The sequence below is a fragment of the Carcharhinus amblyrhynchos genome, chromosome 11 (genome assembly GCF_965287045.1).
Source record: "Carcharhinus amblyrhynchos chromosome 11, sCarAmb.v2.hapA, whole genome shotgun sequence".
Classification (NCBI taxonomy): domain Eukaryota; kingdom Metazoa; phylum Chordata; class Chondrichthyes; order Carcharhiniformes; family Carcharhinidae; genus Carcharhinus; species Carcharhinus amblyrhynchos.
The window spans coordinates 69,210,065-69,216,410 of record NC_137334.1 but is presented as its reverse complement, the minus strand read 5'-3'; positions in this window follow the sequence as shown (position 1 = coordinate 69,216,410).

The window sequence follows — 6,346 nt, the reverse complement described above, 5'->3', positions numbered from 1 at the left end:
ACGTAAATCTTCCAATCTTCCAAGACCCACTTCAATCTGGTGGTGTAGTGCATAAGGCATAGGAAAAGATTTAGCCCCATTTATTCATCCCAGTTCCTTTTGGAAAACCTTGGAGTATTTGCACAGTAGCTCCTGAAAACCTCCATCCCATTGGTTTAATATTTCCAAATGATCTAATTTTATCTGCTTCAATTAGCCTCAACCCATTAGGCAAGGTCTGTGACCTTCAAGTACTAGAACAGGTAATTGAGCTGTTTATTTTCTGGAGGATACAGTAACTGTGGCTGATTCTACTTCCTTCAATGTCTCTCCTGTATAAGTAGACAACATGGCTCCTGACTCACCCAATCTCAATAGCTGAAGATCTTTTTGAAGGTATCAGAATGCCTCTCCCCTTTGACTGTGGTCGCGGCTTCTGTACCAACTTCCATCTTAACAGAGCTGCTATCTTTACAGGGGACATTTTATTTAGTTGGACCTGGTTTAATGTATACAACTTAGGTATCTCCTCAACTAGTTTTCTTAACCTTTGTTTTGCATGTTCTGTTCTGCCTGATTCACTTTGCATCGTGCATGCAAATGACTCTTTCTTTTGCATCAGTAACATTCATAATGATGTTAAACTCACGAGGCTGTAAGTTTCTGGGTCACAGACTGTGAGTAGTATCACCTTTTGATTTTCTCTGCTGTGATCTCATTAGTTACAAAGAAATAATTGCCCCCAATTTTCCACTTCTGGGTCAAATGGTTCAATCTTTCCAATTAAAGACATTTTTAAACCTGTACCTTGCTTCTTCATAGTTTCCACATGTTCTCTCCTTCCCCTCAAGTTACACATGGCTAATGAAAGATTTTCCTTATTCGTGGTGTAATTATTTTGAAGGTGTCTTGTAGTGGCCTCAATTTATAAAGTGTTTAATGCCAACAATATTTGTATATGTGCAATTAAAAGTCTAATGGAACTACAGTACATGTTTACTCTCTTCTCCTCCCTGCTTCCAAACGAAGTTCCTCCTTGACGCAGGATGTGTGCCCTCATACCTGATTGGCTTGGCTTCCCATGCTGCCTTGCTATAGGGTTTGACCCAATCAAATCGCCCTCAGGGATCATTGTCTCAAAGGGGCCACATTACCACATACAGCCTGCCAGGTGCCTGTGTTCAGTACTAAGACTGAAGTGGACCTTGCAGTGAGAGGGGAAGGATATACCTTTCATGGTCAATGTAGGTATTGACTACATAGGTAGAACTAGGAAAGAGGTTTTGTATAGACAGTATGAGGAGCTAGACACTAAATTAAAACACAGAAACTCAAAGGTTCAATCTTTGGTTCAATCAAAAAGTTCAACCTCAATCTTCGGATTGTTACCTGAACCATTCGCCAAGTGCATCAGGTACATAAAATTAGAGAGATGAATACATAAGGCAAAGGCCGGGAGAAGTGGGTTCCTGTTCACCAGTACTGGGGAAAGTGGGGACTTTATCATTGGGACGATCTACTCCTGAATAATGTTGGGGCCTGTGTTCTAGCGAGCTGCATAACTAGGGAATTAGAGAAGGTTTTAAATTAAGTAGCAGGAAAACGGATCAAATTCTGGAACAAAAACAGAAAATGCTGGGAAATCTCAGCAGGCCTGACAGCATCTATGGAGAGCAAATAGAGCCAAAATTTCAAGTCTGGATGACCCTTCGTCAGAGCTGACAAATTCTGGAAGTTGTGGTGAGTCAGCATGTAGAGAAAAGGCAAGAGAGATTACTGTTAAGCTGGGACATAATATACAGGCTGTGACAGAAATGCACAGAGAGTGTGGGGAGTACAAAATTAAGAGGAAATCTGTAGTTCAGGTATAGGAAAAGGGTAATGGGGCATGCACACAGAGATACTTTATGCATTGACAGGCTGTCAGAGAGCCCGTTTGTCCTTGTCAAGTAGTACGGAGGAGTCCCGCTCCAATTTATCACAGACGTGTTGGCCAACTGGGCAACAGTGCTGGCAGACTCAGTTTCTATCACAGTACATTCAAAAACATTTGAAACATTTGAGATAATGATGAAACAGAATACAGGAATGAGATAGAGAATCTGGTGAACTGTTGCGGCAACAATAATCTCTTCCTCAATGCCAACAAAACGAGGGAGATTGCCATCGGTTTCAGAAAGCGTAGAGGAGAACATGCCCCTGTCTACATTAACGGGAACAAAGTAGAAAGGTTCGAGAGCTTCAGGTTTTTCGATCTCCAGGTCACCAACAACTTGCCCTGATCTCCCCATGCTGACACTATAATTAAAAAAGCCCACCAATGCCTCTACTTTCACAGAAAACTAAGGAAATTTGGCATGTCAGCTACGACTCTCACCACCTTTTACAGATGCGCCATCGAAAGCATTTTTTCTGGTTGTATCACAGCTTGGTGTGGCTCCTGCTCTGCCCAAGACCGCAAGGAACTACATAAGGTCAATCTACATAAGGAATGTAGCCCAATCCATCATGCAAACCAGCCTCCCATCCATTGATTCTGTCCACACTTCCCTTAGAAAAGCAATCAGCATAATTAAGGACCCCATGCAGCCTAGACAATCTCTCTTCCATCTTCTTCTGTCGGGAAAAAGATACACGTACTAACCGACTGAAGAAAAGCTTCTTCCCTTCTGCTGTCAGACTTTTTAACGGACTTACCTTGCATTAAATTGATCTTTCTCTACACCCTAGCTATGACTAGAACACTATATTCTCTTGTTTCCTTCTCTATGAATGGTATGCTTTGTCTGTATAGTGTGCAGGAAACAATACTTTTCACTGTATGTTAATACATGTGACAATAGTAAATCAAATCAAATGAAACTATAGACAAAGCTCTTTCTGAACTCATGAAATACACTCTTAAAAATTATTTTATGGGATATGGGCATCACTGTCTGGGCCAGCATTTATTGCCCATGTCTATTTTATTTTATAAAGTTTAAAGTTTATTCATTAGTCAGAAGATGTCTTCTTGAACCGCTGCAATTCCTAAGGTATGGGTATACCCACAGTGCTGTTAGGGAAGGAATTCCAAGGTGTTTGTTGTTTAAGCTTATTTAAGTTAATTTATTAGTGTCACAAGTATGTTTACTACGATGAAGTTACTGTGAAAATCCCCTAGTCGCCACATTCCGGAACCTGTTCGGATACACTGACGAAGAATTTAGCATGGCCAATGCATCTAACCAGCGCACCCTTCAGACTGCAGGATGAAACTGGAGCATTCGGGGGAAACCCAAGCAGACACAAGGGTAAGCATGCAGACTCTGACAGACAATGACCCAAGCTGGGAATTGAACCCAGGCCCCAGGTGCTGTGAGGCAGCAGTGCTAATCACTGTGCTACCATGCCGCCCATGTTGCTTTTTTATTTGTTCTGCTGTCATTTTTTTCAGATTTTTGTAAAAAACATTCAGGGGAGGGGGGATTTTCCTATCCTGCCCGCCACTGGAATCATTGCTGGTGGGGTGGCGGGGGTGGGGGCATTCAAAGATCCATTCGCCACAGGCAGGATTTTCTGGTTTTGGGGAAAACGTAGCTGGAAAATCCCAATCAGCAGAATGATGCGTCTAAAACTGATAGCAATTTCCAGATTCCACAGCTACAGAGTTAAATGTGAAGTTGTCGTGAGTGACTCTATGCTTCTCCAGAGGATATGGTGTTGAGGCCCCTCCGTAATGCAATTAATTAGAAATCATTGAACTATGGAAACTTCCACTCATGAGCTTTTACCGTTGCAAAAGTTACACCTTTTTGAATGATATATAATGGAAATTTAAATGATGCAATAAATTCATAAATTTGATTTATCGGCTTCATTGGCCCCGAAAGATTAACTGTATATTTGTTGAATATCATATATCACCATTACGATGAGAAATTCCACTGATAATCTCCACTTAGTTTTTAAATTATTGGCCTTAAAAACAAAGCAAAATTTCATGGACATAGAGATGGAATATAAATTGATGTTTCTCTTTTTAATCGCATTACGCTGTTATTACTGCTGATAGACTGAATGGAATTTATTTATATTATTGATAATGGACTCTAGCAGCTTCCCTACTACTGTCATTAGGCTCACCGCTCTATAGTTCTCTGTTTTCTTCCTATTGTAATTTCACGAATGAATTAAGTAAAGCTCTTGGGGCTAAAGGGATCAAGGAATATGGGGGGTAGATAAGTTCAGGGCATTGGATTTGATGGTCAGTCATGATCACAATGAATGTGGAACTGGCTTGAAGGGCCGAATGGCCTACTCTTGCTCCTATTTTCTTTGTTTCTATACATATATATGTATCAGTTACAATGTTGGCAGTTGATAGTGCTATATGATACAGCAATAAGATCATTGTAAGAAATCTATTAAAATGAGTGTTTTATATCCATATATGGAAGCATGTACTGATTTTGTTCCTAAATAGAACAATTTATATCAAGGATTCTATTCATTCAAGTTCATTTTTCGTGCCTGACACTACAGTGGTTTAACAGCACACCTTCTCAAGGGCAATTAGAGATGGGAGTAAAAATGCTGGCCTAGCCAATGACGTCCACATCCTGGCCGGAATTCTCCGATGTCATAAGCCCCCACCCCAGCTGCCAGCGAGAGCAGAGAACTTGGCATTCAGCCAAATCTCCATTCACAGCAGCAGGACCGGACAATCCCAGCCGTGGGCAAGGTCTGAGAACTCCCGAATCTGTTAAAGAGTAAAAAAAAATAGACTTTGCACTGAAGCAGTTGGAAGCAGCATGAAATCATATTTAATGTAGCATTTTCCTCTATAACCTTTCAGAACACAATTTTGGCCCAGCTTTAATTTCTGATAAATGCTGTTGTGGTTGCAGTTTTCCCAACTCCGAGTCAGAAAGATGGAATGAACACTGGGCATCTTTCAAATTTATATTTATGATCTGGAAACTATGAATGTTTTATGAAATAATTATGCACCTCGGAAAAATGCTTGAAATCATTTAAGCTTCATAATCAGTTAGTAAATGTTGCAACAGCATGTTACTAAGCGGTACAGTGTTGGAATATCCTAGAGTCAGCCTTTAATCCCTGCTCAGTTTGCTGTGTTGCAAATATCTTCTCTGTGGTTCCTGTCTTTTGGAACATGTATGTTAGTTTTAGGAAATTCAAGCTTGACGGGTGAGAATGTTACCTGAAGGTGGTAAATATCTGATGTGAAGGCATCATAAATAAACTTTAAAAGCTCAAAATACAAGCGGTAGACCTGGTAGCACAGTGGTTAACACTGTTGCCTTACAGCGCCAAGGACCCAGGTTCACTCTGGGGTGACTGTCTGTGTGGAGTTTGTATTTTCTCCCTGTGTCTGTATGGGTTTGCTCTGGATGCTCCGGTTTCCTCCCACAGTGCAAAGATATGCAGGTTAGGTTGACTGGCTATGCAAATTGACTGTAGTGTCAGGGGGATCAGCAGGGTAAATCTGTGGGAGTGGTGCCTGGGTGGAATGGTGTCAGTACAGACTCAATGGACTGAATGGCCTCCTTCTGCTCTGCAGGGATTCTATAGAACTCCAGGCGGAAGAACTTAAACAAACATGACCTGGAAAAAGAAATGGAAAATGGAAACATAAAAGGTAAACGTTGAAAGTAAACGGAACCTCCCGGTTTCTAAGGAAACAAAAACTGAACCTGAGATTCGGAAACCAAACCTTGTGGGCAGACTGAAACTGGCTGAGGCGAGATAATGTGATGCATGCCATCCAAGCCCATTGCCTGCAATTTGGACATGGTGGCTGCGGTTTTGCAGCCAGTTTAGCCAGAGGCACGATTCCCATAATGGCCACTGAATCTCACAAAATGCCCAAAACATGATCTCAATGGCGCAATTTTGTTTTGCAATCTTCCTAACCTCCCCGAGGATGGAGAATTTGACAATCAAGTAAATCTCCAGCAGGGCCAAAGAATCCCACTGGTGTGAACAACTGGAGAATTCCAGCCCTTGTTTCTGCAATTGTTTTTCTTTTGTTCAGTTTTATCTTATTGATCATCCATGAGGTTTATGTTAAAATCCAGGACTAATCCATTTCTGTGGTTAGTGTGCAGCTAAAAAGTGATGTGCTCTTTTTGGGTGATTATTTCTCACACACAGCATGTAGGTAAGAAACTCAAGGGACCAAAGGTTGGATGCTTGGAAGATACCAGAACTGACTCTGCAGCCGTTTCAAGTGATCATCTGCCAATGATTAGTAAGATAAGATTGGAGTAAGTGGCTAAACCATGTCCACCATTTCATTTCAAGTCTACATCCCTTGGACATTGCAAAGTGGAGACAAATCATAAAAATTACAGCAAAGAAG